Below are 16384 nucleotides of genomic sequence, written 5' to 3' on the forward strand. Positions count from 1 at the left end.
CATGACACCATCCAACTAACCTTCCAGAATGTTTTTTGTATTATTATTATACGAGATGAATTATGTTTATGAAAATTCAGTATGTTCTACGATGTTATGATTAAATATGTTTTCCCAGATATGATACAAACAATTTCACCAAATATGCTTATATACTGTTATATGTATAACATGAAAATACGCATGTTGTCACACACTAATATTAGTTTATTTTTCCTTACTGAGAGGTGTCTTACTCCAAATTATATGAATATTTCAGGAGTCCTAAATAGAAGAGCAGATAAAACTTCACAGCGCTAGTGTTCGATAGTCCTACCTTACCTGAAAGGTAAGCACTTGCTAGGATCAGACGAATTTTCGGATGGCGACCCTAGAACTATTTTGGATATTTTTAAGATGTGTATATTTATATGACGATTATAGTAAACTCTGGTATTGGGTTGTATGGTATTTTGATTGTATATGATTTCACGTTTCTTGTTGCTTAGGTAATGGTGATGAATTTCAGGTTACCCCTGGTACCCTTGTGTCGAGGTGGGTTATGATTTACCAAGATATTATCATTATGTGGAAAAAAAAAATGATCTATACGATAAATTAATCAGGTCGTTACACTCTCCCTCTCTTGCTCTCTATCTCTTTCCCTCTCTCTCCCACACTCCCTCTCTCTATCTATTTGCCTATCTCTTTATCAATCTCTTTCTCCTCTCTCCATCTCTATCTTTCTCTTTTCACACTCTCTCCCTCTCCTCTCTCCATCTCTATCTTTCTCACTCACTCTCTCTCTCTCTCCCTGTCTATCTCTCTCGCTTTCTCTCTCCCTCTCCCTCTCCCTAAATCCTCTCTATCTCCTCTGTACATCTCTATCTTTCTCCTTTCTCACTCTCTCCCTCTCTATCTCTCCTCTCTCTCTCTCTCTCTCTCTCTCTCTCTCTCTCCTTATCAATCTTTTTCTCCTCTCTCCCTCTCTATCTCTCTCGCTTTCTCTCTCTTCTCATTTCCTATCCCCTCTCTCTCCTCTCTCTCTCTCTCCTCTCTCTCTCCATCTCTATCTCGTTTCTCTTTCTATTATATATCACATATCTCTCTCTCTCTCCCATCCTATAATTTCTCTTTTCTCTTATATCTCATCTCTCCCTCTCTATATCTATTCCTATATCAATTATTTTCTCTCTCTCTCTCGCTATCTCTATCCTTCTCCAATCTCTCATCCCATCTCCCACTTCCCTCTCACTCGCCTCCTGTGTCTTTCTCTCCACTATCTCCGCTCTCTTACTTCCCGTTTCTCTCCTCTGACCCTCTAAATCTCGCTTCATCTCTTCTTCTCCCGATCCTAGTCTTGATCACCCCCGTTCTCTCTCTCTCTCTCTCTCCCTCTCTCCCCCTATGTTTCACCCTCTGTATCTCTCGCGCTCTCCCTCCCTCATATATATTTCCCTATCTCCTTATTAATCTTTTTCTCCTTTCTCTCTATGTCTCCTTTGTACCTCTCTATCTCTCCCTCTCCTTTCCATCTATATCTTTCTCACTCTCTCCCTCTCCTTCTCTTTCCTCTCGCCCTCTCTCTCCCCTCTGTCTCTCTCTCTCTATCCTCTCACCCTCTCTATCTTTGCTATCTCTCGTTCTCTTTCTCCCTCTGACTCTATCTCTCTCATGTCTCTCTCTCTCTCTCTCCCTCTTTTTGTGGCAAAAGAAATAAGGGTAGAAGGATTCTCATTCCCTGCAACCTATGCAAGAAATACGAAAAAATCACAAACTTGTGTACAAAAGGAAGGGCATTTGTAATACAAATATACAAAAAAGGCTAAAGATCATAGACAACGGTGAAAGGGGGAACTCTCACTTTTAGTGAGGCAAACGATGAAACTTGCGCTTCCAAAGCTTGACTCAACTACGGATCCATAGAGAAAAGCTGCATATTCCCTTTGACAAGTTATGGCATCTACAAGGAGAAAGGAAATTAGTAATACAAACAGTAACCCCACAAAATAAATATAATAAGATACTTCCAGACAGTTGTATGGGCACATGCCATTGGTTTTAGTATTATCATGGAATCCATGATTTTGTTATTTGTGTGTGCCCGATAGACGACTCAGGCACGAGTGTTTTTTTCATTCTTACACGACTGCATGAATAGCATAGTTGTACTTGAAGATTCATGCATAACCTAAAATTGAAACCTAGATGTCTTGATGAACGAGAGAGATAAATTTCAATGACAAATTAAGCATTAAAGGCTTACGAATAAGAGGCTAATGGCAAAGTCGGCTCCAAAGCATCCTCACAAAGATCTCTAGTTCAGTGCAAAGGAGAAAGCAGAACTTAAAAAACACATTGAAACCATTTGAAAAAATATGAAGACAATTGTCATTGAAACAAAATTTGAAAATATGAAATCAATCATCTAATAAGATTCTGTTTTTTCATAAAAAGTCATGAGAAATCAAGATAATGAGGATTTTATAATTATGCGATAAAATATTATGTGTCCAACTCACAGTTGTAGAATTGAATTACAATAGAAGGGCTTTTTTCCATTTTCACTTTTGAATTTTATTGATTTATTTATTTGCTAGGCTCACTTTTTAATTTTTTATAAATATAATTCTACTAAAAAAGGAGAGAAAAATACAACAAAGAGGGGAAAAAGCAAGGAGAATAAGACATTTTTCCTTTACAAAATGAAAATAGCTACAGAATCAAAGAAAAACAAACACAAGACATTTAATGAAGCAAATCCAACCAATCCCACTATATGTCTTCCATAGAAACATGATGAAAGAAACCATTTGCTCAAACCCAAGATGCCACAATCAACACCACTCAACTCCAAGGGGAAGTCATTAAAAGTAGCCACCTTTAAAAATTTTGGCAATCCTCCACTACAACAATACACAGAACAAAGTTTTCTATCTTTTACCTAACCAAACCCTAAAAAAATTAATGGTTCCTAAGTTTCTCCAAAAATACCAAATAACTTCTTTCAAAGAGCCAAGTGAAACAAATGTGGACAAGTCTCCCCACTCCTCAAACAAAGGACATAAATGTCAAGCCTTATTAGGTCGTACACCTATTACAATTTTTCCTACTAATAACAAATTCGGTCCCAAAGATCAATTTAATTTACGATAAAAAAAATCTTAAATTAAACTGAACTAACCTAACATAACTGAACTCAATATTAACATAGCCTAAGCTTAAAACCTAGTTATGTTTTATAATGATTTAAATTTTTTAACTTAAGATTAGATTAGAATTGATTAGGTGGATATGAGAAGATAAATTTAATTTAGAATTTAAATATTTTAAATTAAACTAACCAACCTAACCTAGTCTAAAGAAACATACCTGAAAATCAATTCTTAAAGAAACATACTTGAAAAACTCTTCTAAAATCTTGTACAGGTCTTCCTGGATCTTGTCAGGTCTTACAAAAATAAAGTTTGGTTACATTCTTACAGATATAATGAAGTATCAAATATAAAGTAAAATAGAATATAAAGTATAAAACTAATACAAAGTATAAAATATAAACTTAAATAAGGTACTATGCATAAGTGAAGTAAAATATAAAATAAAAAATAGAAATTAAAATAAAGTAAAAATAAAAAATATAAAGTAAAATGTAATAAGCAATAAATAATTAATAAATCAATTAGTAAAAAATATAGCTGAAAAGTCCATTAATCTTGTACAAGTCTTGCAAAGTCTTGTCAAGTCTCCTGAATGTAAAAGAAAGCATACTTGAAAATCCTGTCAAATCTTCTCCAGGTCTTGCAAGTCCTGTCAAATCTTATAAAAGTAAAAGTTAGGTATAGTATAACAAGTAATAATTATAAAATAAAGTAAAGTAAAATATAAATTATAAACTATAAACTAAAATAAATTATAAAGTGAATAAATTATAAAGTTTATAAACTAAAATAAAATATAAAGTAAAAAGTAAAGTATAAACTGCACTAAAATTAAGAGAAGTATAAAATAGAGTATAAATTTAAGAAAAAATAAAGTCAAATATGAAATATAATATAAAATAAAGAGTAAAATGTAAAATAAAATGAAATTAAGTGAAATAAAATAAATAAAGTGAAGTATAAAATAGAATATAAATTGGAATAATAAATAACAAGTATAAAGTCAAATCAAACATAAAATAAAATGAAATATAAAGTAAAATAAAGTATAAAGTAAAGAGTAAATTACAAATGAAATGAAATTAAGTGAAATGAAATTAAAACAAGTGAAATGAAATTAAGTGAAGCAAAATGAAATAAAATATAAAATAAAGTAATAATTATAAAATATAAAATAAAATAAAATGTAAAATATTAAGTTAAGAAAAAATAAAGTATAAATATTATAAAATATAAAATAAAATAAAATGTAAAATATTAAATAAAGCAAAAATAAAGTATAAATATATACTAATACAAAATATAAATTAAATAGTAAAAGTAAAAAAGAAAAATATAAAATGAACTAAAGTAAACTAAATCACATTCAACTAAACTAAACTATAAACTAAATTAGGTTCTAAATTAAACTAAATTAATAATCACGTGCAATAAGGTAATGTAATAATACTACCACACTATGCTTCTCACAGAAACAGAGAAGCACCAGAATTAGAACTCATTTTTACCCTTTTTTGGCAATAAATAGAGAATAATGGTGAGAGGAGAAATAAAATACAAGCAAAATGATATGTGACGGTTTACATAATGAAGAAACAAACCAAACTAGAGGCGGAAAAATGCCAAAACTAATGAAATTCAGCTATGCAATCCCTCCGCAAAACAATTAGAAAAACTCCTCTTAGAAAGCCATTAGCACGACAACAAGGTGAAGTAATAAAAACAACCCAATTACAATATTGTAAAAGATAAATAGGAATAGAGTATCCACTAAAATTATAGCATTATGCTCGAACAAAATGAACAAAGAACATAGAACTCTTCCTTACAGCCTTAACCCTTTTGCTTCACCAAAACCCTTAAAAACTTTAAAGCAAATACTCTCCATAGGAGAAGGCTAAAACCATTGGCCCAAAAACATAAAACAATTTGTTCTAAATTCCCACGAAAAGCATAATGCATAACAGAAGATAAATAGCCGAATTTTGCACCATAAGTGTAACGCTGAATACATGACAAATAGTCTCCCCATCTCAAAAACAGACATATCAATATTTGATTCTAAGGACAAAAGACCAATCACAGGCATTAATAACATCAATATTTGATTCTGAAGACTAAAGACCAGTCATAGGCATTAATTTTGGACCAAATGTTAAATTTCCAAATAAAATGGATGAGAAGTATGAATACGAACCTAAAGAGCAAATGAACCTAGCTTGAAAAAATGATAAACCCAAAAATGCATTTGCCACATCCCGACCAAACATAACACTACTACTATCTCTTTGTGCCCAATCTCCAAACATCATTTCATCTAATTCCATGAGTAACCACAATTTTGACCACCCCCAAAAGAATTCGCACTTGAAGCAAATAAGTGGTACAAAAGTAATCCTTAAAGATACTTAAGTCTACCCTTACCAAACGCATCAAACCACATCAGGCAATTCCATAGAAGCCAGCAATACTTCCTACACCCAAAGCACCAAAATCTCAAGAAAAACAAATCCTCCATGGCACACAGACACACCTTACAACCCACCAAAGCAAAAATGCCACAACCTCACATACAAGTGGGCAATGTAAAAGATGTGCACATAGAAACTCATGCCCAATAGTATTAAAAGATGTGCACATAGTATCAATCATAGTCTTCGTAAAGTTATCTCCAACATACAAATTAGACAATGATAATTCGTGAGTGTGATGCACATTAGGATGAGTTCAAAATTGTAATTAAGCAGCATCAATGATAGTCTCCGTAGAATCCTCTACATTCTACAAATTTGACAATAATAATTCGTGGGTCTCCAAATGAGTTCACAAATTTCAGATTAAGCACAACATAGTCAACCATGACCCAGACACTAAATCACTTACATGGAGAGCCTAGCATAGAAGGGTACTCAAAATCATCAGATTTTCCATTCAAATTTTATGATTTCCTCACAAAAACCCAAGCTAGCGCATTCAAGAAAGAAGAAATTGATCATGTACTGATTAATAAATTTTAATTAATAATTCGCAAGAATAGCTCATCAAGAATCAAAAAGTATTGGCATGTAAAGATCCATAAAAAATATTTGAAATTGCAGAACTCATTCATTTTTACCTTGCAAATTTCTAACAAATAAGACTTTCCTGTAGCTAAATTTTTTGGGAAGAATGGGGCTATGAGGGGTTCAGAAAAGGAATTATTACATTTCCTTTTAAAAGGTTTAGGGAAGAATGGTGATGGTCTAGTCTTGTGGACATGTGGCATCTTCAAAGTTTTTGGGAATTGGGATAGAAAGGAATGCTTGTATCTTTTTAGGGAATAGGAATTTTGGCACTTTGCTATGGATGGGATTCAGTTCTCGGCTTTCCTCTGGTCTTTTACACATTGTTGTTCTAAAGGGGTTCCCATCCCAAATGTTTAGAGAGATGGAAGGCAGTTTTTTATTTTCATTGTTTTCTAGTCTATTTTGGCATCTCCATGGTCTTTGGAATAGGACTCAATTTGGGTTGGCAAGGTCATTCATAGCTACATGGAGAGGGGAAATTCATTGGCTTCATCCCTCACACTATTATTAAGATTGTGTACATGGAAATGAGAATTAACACTGCGTTTTTAAGCATAGATTTGGACTAATTACATACAATTTTCTCTTACATCTTATCCAAATCTAAGGCCTCTCCAAACAAAGCGTAAGAGATATTTTAACCCGTGGGAAACTCCACATTTAACAATCAAAAGCAAATAATTAGACAGTAAAGGTTTGGTTTTTATAGGCATATCCCAAAGCAGCACGCAAAGCAATTGGAGCAAAAAGGCACTATAGACAAGATTTTTAGCCCAACAATGGGAGCATAACTCTTCTAAGCCATTTTTTGACCAAGAATTTAACCCAATAAACTTTATACCACCGGATGAAACTTTGTAAAATATACTTTTCATTTATAATCAGAAAGGAGAGGTATTAATTGGATAAGAAAATATATAGCACGAAAGACTTTCATTAACATTAAACTACAGAGAACAAATTAAAACTGAATATGATTTCAAGGGAGCTCCTGTAAAGACACCGCCTATTGAAGACTAGAGCACGGAAAGAAGAATACCAACCCTGAAGCAAATGAATGATACAAAAGTAATCCCTAAAAATTCTCAATTCCTCCCTACTCCATTACCAAACATCTAACCATAGTAAGCAATCCCATAGAATCCAACAATACTTCCTACAACCAGAGCCCCAAAAACACAAGAAAAACAAGTCCTCCTTAGAAGACGACCTCATCAAACACAACCCCACCAAAGGAAATAAGGATCTAAAAAAATCCCAAAAGAATCTAGGCCTCAAACTCTTATGTCAGTCCCAAATTGGAGCTGAAAAATGAAGCACATAGAGCAAAGAGTTGCGGCCAGGACATGGAGATGGGAAAAATTGTCACTTACTAAAATGATCACAGTTCCTTCTCTGCATAAAATTCAACACCAGCCTATGTGCCAACACGGAAAACAAGTCTCCACATAATATTGAAGAATAAATCTCATGAGCAAGTCTCTAACACCTGAAGTAACAAAATCTTAGTTCTAAAAATTATTATATCCATATTTAAGGTGAACATATTCCTACTAAGTACTCACAATAAATGCACTCTCAGTTTTGCGTTTTGCCAATTAAACAAGATCCTTCATCTAGAATGTAACTATCGACCACAAAAAAGGAGTGCTCAAGCAGTACATAAGACTTCATAGTAGAGGAATCTTATTAGCAATATCACGACAACAAAGAATCTAATAATTCTTGGGATATTTGTTAAGCCTAAATCCACAATGCCTTTATGATCGCTTTTATGTCTTCAATATTTTGTTCCATCAGTTTAAACAATAATATGCTTCATTTAAGGATATAATAAAATAAAACTATTTCTACTAAAATTCATAACAAAATGAAGCTCATCATGTGCAAGGAGTTCATGGACAAACCTACTGTGTTATTTCACAAGGACCAGCAGTCTTAGAAGCTGACCCCTTTGGCACATCTTTATCCAATTAGTCGGATTTGTCCTTCATTGATTCCAGGCTTTCGCCAGTTTGTTAACCGCCTGTTTAAGGACAAGTTGCCTAAATAATAAAACGGTACAAATAATCACAAGGAAATGATATTACTAAAAAATAAAATAAAATAAAAAAACAAAAGAACAGCTCTATAGCATCAAAATCACTAAATCACCAAATATATTTTACTTTGATATAATGTTTTCTATGGATATATAAACTACCTTCGTTTCCTTTTTTTGAGGAACGAGTCTTCAGCTCCTCTTCCCTCCACAATCTCTCCATCCTAGCATAATTGAAATTTTTAAATAAAAAAAAAGCAAAGTAAATAAGCTTGTGTATCCACATAAGGAAATAAAACGTTAGTACAAGCAATTAAAAAGCACAAAGTGTGAAATCAATGGCAATGATATGCAGCATGATGAAATAAGAAGCATATGGTCCATCCACGAGTGGCACGCGCACACAGATGGAGAGGAAGAGATCTACTAAACAAATAAAATATAATTACAAAGTAGACCTTCAAGCTCAACCTGATGAGAATCAATAAGCACCATGGGAGGATCCATTATATGTTTCAGTTGGGCCTATCATCAGAGCGAGATCCAAAAAAATCAAAGAAATACTTCACGGGCTGATTCAAGATATTTGGGCTTATTCAAAAATGGGGCACTCCAAGCATGGCCCAAAGAAAGATGAAGACTTACTTAACTTAATCCATGTTTTGGATGAAGCTAATCTTGCTTAGTGGCTTTAATCTCCTTATTAATAATTGTGTGCTAATTCAAATATGGGATTTGACTTCATGGTATATTGCAAGGCAACTTAGCTTGCATAGGATTTTAGTAAGTTGTGAGAGTCATTAATGTGTCTAGTAAGTTGGTATATTTAATGTTTTTGTCTCCCATGTTTGTATGGGAATTGCTAAGTATTTAATGTTCTTGTCTCCCATGTTTGTGTGGGAATTGTTAAGTGTTTAATGTCCTTGTCTCCCATACTAGCTATATATATCTCACCATTGTAAGAAGGAATGGAGAGGAATAAAAATGTGAGGCTTTGTTTCTTCTTGGTTCTTTTGAAGAACTTTTCGAACTTATCGGGATTTCCCGTGGCGTTCACCAATGACTAATCAAACGGCTTTCCACCACCGTTTGTGGCGTCTTCTTTATACCAAGGTTCGTGTTTCACACTAAACAAAGGGTTGAGGTCGTATATACCAAAGTTCTTGTTTGTCGTAAACAACGGGTCAAGGTCTACCATTCATATCTATCCAAAAATCTGAATTTTAACTTTCTTGGGCAAGCATTCCAATATTGGTTGTTGGGTCTCAACGCGTGTCGTTTGAGGTTCGCATCATTTGGTATCAGAGCTTAGGCTCTAAAATCAGGTTTACTATCTTTTATCTTATGTTTTGTTTTATTGTTCTTGTTTTGTGACGTGTAGCAAGTTGAAAAAAAAAAAAGATACGTCAGAAAAGAAAAAAAAAAAGAAAAAGAAGGATACAGTTAAAAAGAAAAGAAAGCAAAAAGAAATTTTATTTTTTTTCCCACTCCTTTGATTCGTTGTTTCTATAATTTTTTCTTGCCATTGGTATTGGTTTAATATTACATGGAATGGATTCGAGGTCGAATCCTTTTGAAGAGTGGGGGAATGATGAGAATCAATAAGCACCATGGAAGGATCCATTATATGTTTCAGTTGGGCCTATCATCAGAGCGAGATCCAAAAAAATCAAAGAAATACTTCACGGGCTGATTCAAGATATTTGGGCTTATTCAAAAATGGGGCACTCCAAGCATGGCCCAAAGAAAGATGAAGACTTACTTAACTTAATCCATGTTTTGGATGAAGCTAATCTTGCTTAGTGGCTTTAATCTCCTTATTAATAATTGTGTGCTAATTCAAATATGGGATTTGACTTCATGGTATATTGCAAGGCAACTTAGCTTGCATAGGATTTTAGTAAGTTGTGAGAGTCATTAATGTGTCTAGTAAGTTGGTATATTTAATGTTTTTGTCTCCCATGTTTGTATGGGAATTGCTAAGTATTTAATGTTCTTGTCTCCCATGTTTGTGTGGGAATTGTTAAGTGTGTAATGTCCTTGTCTCCCATACTAGCTATATATATCTCACCATTGTAAGAAGGAATGGAGAGGAATAAAAATGTGAGGCTTTGTTTCTTCTTGGATCTTTTGAAGAACTTTTCGAACTTATCGGGATTTCCCGTGGCGTTCACCAATGACTAATCAAACGGCTTTCCACCACCGTTTGTGGCGTCTTCTTTATACCAAGGTTCGTCTTTCGTACTAAACAAAGGGTTGAGGTCGTATATACCAAAGTTCTTGTTTGTCGTAAACAACGGGTCAAGGTCTACCATTCATATCTATCCAAAAATCTGAATTTTAACTTTCTTAGGCAAGCATTCCAATATTGGTTGTTGGGTCTCAACGCGTGTCGTTTGAGGTTCGCATTATTTGGTATCAGAGCTTAGGCTCTAAAATCAGGTTTACTATCTTTTATCTTATGTTTTGTTTTATTGTTCTTGTTTTGTGACGTGTAGCAAGTTGAAAAAAAAAAAAAGATACGTCAGAAAAGAAAAAAAAAAGAAAAAGAAGGATACAGTTAAAAAGAAAAGAAAGCAAAAAGAATTTTTTTTTTTTTTCCCACTCCTTTGATTCGTTGTTTCTATAATTTTTTCTTGCCATTGGTATTGGTTTAATATTACATGGAATGGATTCGAGGTCGAATCCTTTTGAAGAGTGGGGGAATGATGAGAATCAATAAGCACCATGGAAGGATCCATTATATGTTTCAGTTGGGCCTATCATTAGAGCGAGATCCAAAAAAATCAAAGAAATACTTCACGGGCTGATTCAAGATATTTGGGCTTATTCAAAAATAGGGCACTCCAAGCATGGCCCAAAGAAAAAGATGAAGACTTACTTAACTTAATCCATGTTTTGGATGAAGCTAATCTTGCTTAGTGGCTTTAATCTCCTTATTAATAATTGTGTGCTAATTCAAATATGGGATTTGACTTAATGGTATATTGCAAGGCAACTTAGCTTGCATAGGATTTTAGTAAGTTGTGAGAGTCATTAATGTGTCTAGTAAGTTGGTATATTTAATGTTTTTGTCTCCCATGTTTGTATGGGAATTGCTAAGTATTTAATGTTCTTGTCTCCCATGTTTGTGTGGGAATTGTTAAGTGTTTAATGTCCTTGTCTCCCATACTAGCTATATATATCTCACCATTGTAAGAAGGAAAGGAGAGGAATAAAAATGTGAGGATTTGTTTCTTCTTGGTTCTTTTGAAGAACTTTTCGAACTTATCGGGATTTCCCGTGGCGTTCACCAATGACTAATCAAACGGCTTTCCACCACCGTTTGTGGCGTCTTCTTTATACCAAGGTTCGTGTTTCGCACTAAACAAAGGGTTGAGGTTGTATATACCAAAGTTTTTGTTTGTCGTAAACAACGGGTCAAGGTCTACCATTCATATCTATCCAAAAATCTGAATTTTAGCTCTCTTAGGCAAGCATTCCAATATTGGTTGTTGGGTCTCGTGTCGTTTGAGGTTCGCATCATTTGGTATCAGAGCTTAGGCTCTAAAATCAGGTTTACTATCCTTTTATCTTTTTTTTTTCTTGTTATTGTCTTACTTGTTCCGTTCGTGTTCATCATTTCATTTTTCTTGTTTTGTGGTGCGTACGAAGTTGAGAAAAAAAAAAAAAAAGACGTCAGAAAAGAAAGGAAAAGAAAGAGAGACAAAAAAAAAAGATGTCAAAAAAAAAAAAACAGAAGCATTTTTTCCTACTCCTTTGATTCGTTATTTCTATAATATTTTCTTGCCATTGGTATTGGTTTAGTATTACATGGAATGGATTCGGGGACGAATCCTTTTGAAGAGTGGGGGAATGATGAGAATCAATAAGCACCATGGAAGGATCCATTATATGTTTCAGTTGGGCCCATCACTAGAGCGAGATCCAAAAAGATCAAAGAAGCATTTCATGGGCTAATTCAAGATATTTGGGCTTATTCAAAAACGGGACACTCCAAGCTTGGCCCAAACAAGGATGAAGGCTTAATAAATTTAATCCATGTTTTGGATGAAGCTAATCTTGCTTAGTGGCTGTAATCTCCTTATTAATGGTGTGCTAGTCAATTAGGAGATTTGACTTTTGACCTTTTTGTCTTTACATTTAATTTGTAATTTGTAAGACAACTTAGCTTGCATGGGATTTTAGTAAGTTGTGAGAGTCATTAAATGTGTCTAGTAAGTTGGTATATTTAATGTCCTTGTCTCCCATGTTTGTATGGGAATCGCTAAGTATTTAATGTTCTTGTCTCCCATGTTTGTGTGGGAATTGTGAACCTCAAACGACACGCGTTGAGACCCAACAACCAATATTGGAATACTTGCCCAAGAAAGTTAAAATTCAGATTTTTGGATAAATATGAATGGTAGACCTTGACCCGTTGTTTACGACAAATAAGAACTTTGGTATATACGATCTCAACCCTTTGTTTAGTGCGAAACACGAACCTTGGTATAACGAAGACGCCACAAACGGTGGTGGAAAGCCGTTTGATTAGTCATTGGTGAACGCCATGGGAAATCCCGATAAGTTCGAAAAGTTCTTCAAAAGAACCAAGAAGAAACAAAGCCTCAAAGCCTCAAAGCCTCACATTTTTATTCCTCTCCATTCCTTCTTACAATGGTGAGATATATATAGCTAGTATGGGAGACAAGGACATTAAACACTTAACAATTCCCACACAAACATGGAAGACAAGAACATTAAATACTTAACAATTCCCATACAAACATGGGAGACAAAAACATTAAATATACCAACTTACTAGACACATCTCACAACTTACTAAAATCCTATGCAAGCTAAGTTGCCTTGCAATATACCATTAAGTCAAATCCCATATTTGAATTAGCACACAATTATTAATAAGGAGATTAAAGCCACTAAGCAAAATTAGCTTCATCCAAAATATGGATTAAGTTAAGTAAGTCTTCATCTTTCTTTGGGCCATGCTTGGAGTGCCCCATTTTTGAATAAGCCCAAATATCTTGAATCAGCCCGTGAAGTATTTCTTTGATTTTTTTGGATCTCGCTCTGATGATAGGCCCAACTGAAACATATAATAGATCCTTCCATGGTGCTTATTGATTCTCATCACAACCACAGTAGCTAAGGGCGCAATGCACACTGAGACACAAAGGGTATCTAAAACCTAGGTGTGAGCCAAAAGCACGTGCCTCAGGTTATGCCCACATTTGTTAAAATTCTAAGTAAAATACCCTGCATAATGGACTCTTGATTGTAAACACATTAGTACTACTAACTAAATCTTACAATATCAAAATGCTCAATACTAGGGCATGAAAAAACTAATACTATAACACTATTTTTCAAAAGCAGCAGCAGCAGTGCAGCTCTGACTGATGCAAGAAATTACAGACCGTAGAAGCAGAATTGCTAAAAAAAAGGTTGGGGGAGGAGGGGCAACAAACATCAAAGAGGTGACAGAGGAACAGAGCAATTCAAAAAAGACGAAAAAGAAGACAAAGGAGCAGCAGAACAAAAATTTCCGAAAAAGAAATAGAAAATCAAAAAAAATAAAAAGAGGGCAGCAAAACAAAAAAATAAGCAAAAAACAGGGTTTGCAGAAGCCACTGAGAGCAGCACAGCTGGCCAAAAGAAGAAGAACAGAAGAAAGAAAGCAGAGAGCAGCTGAGCATATATGTTAGGAAAAAGTTGCAAAAAATTCCACAAGAGGGAAGAAAAAGTATAATGTCAACATCTATTGCACCTAAAGGTTGTCTTGGCTCGACCCATATGAGGCACAAGCCTCATCGCCTCAGTGCACCTCATGCTTAGGCACGCCTTTGACAACTATGAGCTAGTCATTCAATAGATAATTTTGGTTAACGTTTGTCTGATTGTGGAGGAAACGAAATTCGGCAGGATGATATAGGCAAAGAAGAATCAGAGAGAATTGGCAAAATCGAAATATTCAATGAAGTACTATATTTTATTTTATACTGTTTAAAAAATAAAAAAAAAGATCTTATGTCCTAGCCTAGGCATTTCTCTCTCTCTCTCTCTCTCGATATATCTTCTTTTTTATCAAAAAAACATATAACAATAAAATGAAGTTGCTGAGCTATTTAACTATTTCAGACCATAGTACCTACTGCAATTTCTTGAGAGCTAATAGTCAGCCACAATTTCGAACATAGCTAAAATGTTTTCACTCATTGGCGATGAACTGCCTGAACAATTATAAGCTAAACATTGTACAGTGAATACCTTCTTTGCACAAGACCTATAAAGTGTTGAAGGGCACAAAAGCTTGCTCCATATCAACTAGTGCAACCACCATTTTCATGGCTTTCATTCTGAAACACATCCAGTCCAGCACTGGCAATTGCCACGACCTAAGATAAGATTTAAATTGAGCTAGTAATTAATGGTGAAGAAGAAGACAAATATGGTGATGGTCATGGAGATGGTGGTGGTGGCGATGACTATGATAATGAAAATTAGTGTTCGTCCAATAAGAATTCAAACTTGTAGGTACATCATACCTCTCTCTTGAAAGGAGGATATCTTCCCATACTAGGCATAGCATTTGCAGCTGCAGAAACTATATCAACCAAGACAAGAACCTAATTCCAACAATTAGGCAAGAACTCCATGAATAACAGACAAGGTAACCAAAAATGAAGTTAAAAGAATCCCTCTACAACAATATATAATCCAGCTTTCATTTATTTGAAAAAAATATCCATACCCTCTAAGGCACAAACATCATCACTTTAGTGCGCTTGGCGCCTAGGCACGCTTTTGACAACTATGAACTCAACATTTGATGGATAATTTGGGTTTACGTTTGTGTAATTATGGACAAAACAAACTTCAGCAAGATGACGTTAAGGCAAAGAAAAATCAGAAGGTGCAAATCCAAAATATTCAGTGAATTACGATGGTAAGGGTTACAAAGGGAAATTTCTTGGTTTGTTTCCAGTAAGCGCATCAAATAAAGTCCATATTAGACTGAACTTGAGTGGAGAAAGACCTAACAGGACTTGCCCATGTGCATTGTCACATAGGCATGTAAAAGAAGGGTGCCTGGGCACACTCATCTAGGTGACTGAACAAGAATTTGATGAAACTGGGTATTAAAATGCAGAACTAAAATTCCCAGCATGACATTAGCAGAAAAACAAAAAAGTGAGGGTTGCTTGTTATCACTAACCAAAATTATGAAAATAAAAACCAGATCTAGAACCTTAAAAAATAAAAAGCTAGTTATATTCCCACAAGGCCAAAACTGAACAAACCAAAAAACAAATTGATTGAGCACATAACCATTTTTTGTCATTAGGTCACATAACAATTAACTATCATACCATCCTTCAATCACGATAAACTTCCCATCATTTACGTAACAATTTAATGGTACCATTATAAAGCCTTAGTAAATCAAGCACTAGAAATAAATACTACACTTATATCAATTAAAATATCATTATAATAATGAAAACATTTTTTGCATTAGTACTCCAAGAACAATACTATTTTATTTGAAGGTTGAAACAGTTTTTGAATGAGGTTTCTTGTTCTTTAAAATTTTTATAAATTTAAAGGAAATTCTCTCTCTAGAATCCTTGGATTTTGATTTATATTGGACTTAGATAAGATGTAATATAAAATTGTATTTAAATATATCCAAATCCACCCAAATTCAAACGCAAGATTATGGTTTTTTTTTATGTGCAATCTTTATCCCCAAAAAAAATGAATATTAAATTGCCACCAAAAAAAATCTGGAAAATCTACCTTTCAATTGTTGCCACAAAACCAGGAATAAACAACAAAAGCTAAAGCTAGCAACAAGGACAAACATATTATCGCCACTACTTTTTGTAGTCAAACCAAAAAAAAAAATGGAAATGATATCAAATAGCACCTTAGTAGAAGAAACAAGCACCAATATCTAATGTCCAAAAAAAGGCAGAACAAGCTGCATGTGTGAACACACAAACACACACACACACGTGTGCCCGATAGACGACTCAGGCATGTGTGTTTTTTCCGTTCTTACACAGCCACATAGCATAGTTGTAATAAAAGATTCATGCATTACCTAAAAGTGAACCTAGATGTCTTGATAAATG

The 16384-nt window shown here is 34.2% G+C and overlaps 1 long non-coding RNA gene across 1 annotated transcript in view; it reads right to left on the reverse strand.

Annotated features, from left to right (window-relative positions):
* LOC131159906 (uncharacterized) overlaps positions 1 to 15587 on the reverse strand; it is a 36616-nt gene extending 21029 nt beyond the window's left edge. Inside the window, exons 1-6 of the long non-coding RNA XR_009137887.1 lie at positions 14792 to 15587; positions 14514 to 14641; positions 8406 to 8467; positions 8110 to 8247; positions 2246 to 2296; positions 1844 to 1942 (exon numbers count right to left, since the gene is read on the reverse strand). This is a non-coding gene — a long non-coding RNA (uncharacterized LOC131159906). The remainder of the gene's footprint in view (positions 1 to 1843; positions 1943 to 2245; positions 2297 to 8109; positions 8248 to 8405; positions 8468 to 14513; positions 14642 to 14791) is intronic.
* Between the last annotated feature and the right edge of the window lie 797 nt (positions 15588 to 16384).

Source organism: Malania oleifera, chromosome 7 (genome assembly GCF_029873635.1).
Source record: "Malania oleifera isolate guangnan ecotype guangnan chromosome 7, ASM2987363v1, whole genome shotgun sequence".
Lineage (NCBI taxonomy): Eukaryota > Viridiplantae > Streptophyta > Magnoliopsida > Santalales > Ximeniaceae > Malania > Malania oleifera.